General features: G+C 60.2%; 2 non-coding genes across 2 annotated transcripts in view; both read right to left on the reverse strand.

Moving 5' to 3' along the window:
* Nucleotides 1-496, reverse strand: part of LOC140215090 (large subunit ribosomal RNA) — a 3959-nt gene extending 3463 nt beyond the window's left edge. Inside the window, exon 1 of the ribosomal RNA XR_011892010.1 lies at nt 1-496. This exon is cut by the window's left edge and continues 3463 nt beyond it. This is a non-coding gene — a ribosomal RNA (large subunit ribosomal RNA).
* A 1146-nt stretch (nt 497-1642) lies between these two features.
* LOC140215087 (5.8S ribosomal RNA) lies at nt 1643-1795 on the reverse strand. The gene has a single exon (XR_011892007.1). It is a non-coding gene; the product is annotated as a 5.8S ribosomal RNA (ribosomal RNA).
* Between the last annotated feature and the right edge of the window lie 236 nt (nt 1796-2031).

The following is a 2031-nucleotide window of genomic DNA, read 5'->3' on the forward strand; positions in this document are numbered from 1 at the left end:
GCCGCCGGCTCCGCGGTCTTCCGGAGACTGAATCCCACCGCTTTCGAGCTTCGAGGGCCCACCCGTTTTACTCTAAGCGGTTTCACGTACTCTTGAACTCTCTCTTCAAAGTTCTTTTCAACTTTCCCTCACGGTACTTGTGAACTATCGGTCTCTCGGTCGTATTTAGCCTTAGATGGAGTTTACCACCCACTTAGGGCTGCACTCTCAAGCAACCCGACTCACGGGAGGCTTCATCCCGGGCGCGCAACGGCGGAGACGGGCCTGGCACCCACTCTGGGACAAGCCCCTGTCAGGGGGACTTGCACCGTCGCAAACACCCGAGAACGTCGCCTCCCATACACCACATTTCCCGACCGCCTGCAAGGACGGGGGATTCGGTGCTGGGCTCGGTCCCGTTTCGCTCGCAGCTACTCGGGGAATCCCTGTTGGTTTCTTTTCCTCCGCTTAGTGATATGCTTAAATTCAGCGGGTTGTCTCGCCTGATCTGAGGTCGACAACGGATACATCGCTTTCGCCCATTCCAGCACGACCGAGTACGACGCCCTGCCACGTCCTTACGGACGAGGCTGGCAGGCGGCACAACGCCTGCGCGCGTGCGTCATACGAGCGGTATGCCGAAAAGGACTCGACACGTTCGAAAACCCAGCGCCAACCGAGTGCGACGCCCTACCACGTCCTTCGCCCAACACGGAGCTACTTATAGACGAGGCTGGCAGGCGGTGAACCGCCTGCGCGCGTGCGGCGCACGAGCAGTTGCGTGGTAAGCGACCGTGTCTGAAGCCCAAACACCACCGAGGCAAAGATCGCCTTAGCAGCGCGCCGCTTCAGCGGGCACCGCAGGGGCGACTAAAACCTGGCGGGAGGCATCGTCTCGTGTAGCGTCGCCCCTGCCCCAACTGGAGTGGCCCAGTCTTTAGGGGACAGAGACTGCGAAGCACTTGGACCGACGGCGGACTACGACGGAACGCTTCAGCTCCGCCAACGGGGCACCCACGCTCTCGAAGGAGACATTTTCCGTTTCGCGGCAATTCTCCGCCGTGCCGTGACTCTTCTCGCTCGCAGACGGCGCTGTCGCGTCGAACCGCTTTCGGGGGCCACCCTTCTCCTCCCCGCTCCTCGCAAGAATCTGCCGATTCCCATTCCTGCGACGAAGCCCGGAAGGGCGCCCACACAGCTGCGGTGACGTGAACGAGCGACCAGCTCTGGAGCTCGACGTACTTCGAAGGCAAACAGCGCAAATTGCGATCGCGCTGGCTTTGCGCACGGCGCGGGAATCGGCCGGCGTTTCATTCCCACGTTTTCCGTGCACGCAAGCGTGCGCTTCCGACTCTCTCGCAAACGTGCGCGCTACATGGCAACAGACGTTCGCGCCTCGTGCTTGGACCGCTCTTTCCCTGCAGGTATCCGACTCCATCCTGCGGCGGTCTTACTAGAGGCGCGCACTCGTCACGCTGCAGTAGTATTGCCTCGTTTCCGTCTTTTCGAAGAATTGGCACAACGGTTTGCCACCGTCTCCCTCTCGTGAGGCCGCTGGCGCGTGGCTTTAGCGCTCAACGTACTGTCCATGATGCCGACGCGGTCAAAACGAGTCGACGGACGCACGTTCCCTGTGCGCCGAAGTCTCTCTTGATATGTGATCCGACCCTCAGACAGACGAAGCCAAGGGAAGACCCAAGGCCGCAATGTGCGTTCAAAGAATCAGTGCTCAGTGTGTCCTGCAATTCACACCAAGTCTCGCAGCTGGCTGCGTTCTTCATCGACCCGAGAACCGAGTGATCCACCGCTTAGAGTCGTGAAAAATAGTTTGTTCAATTCAGTACAGTACAACCAGGGTTTTAGGCACGTGGCGTCTCCCTGTGTGTGGTTTCGAAGAGCGCCTTTCGGCGTGCGCTCCTCCAGTCTCGCTCTTTCGGCGGCCGCGTCTCAGCAGCTGAAAGCCTAATGGCACTCCACTCCTGCTACTCGCGCGTGTGTTTTGCGCCCACGCCTTCCTCGCTTGCCCTCGAGGCACCTTATGCCGTTTGCGCG

The sequence above is a fragment of the Dermacentor andersoni genome, unplaced genomic scaffold (genome assembly GCF_023375885.2).
Source record: "Dermacentor andersoni unplaced genomic scaffold, qqDerAnde1_hic_scaffold ctg00000815.1, whole genome shotgun sequence".
Taxonomy (NCBI): domain Eukaryota; kingdom Metazoa; phylum Arthropoda; class Arachnida; order Ixodida; family Ixodidae; genus Dermacentor; species Dermacentor andersoni.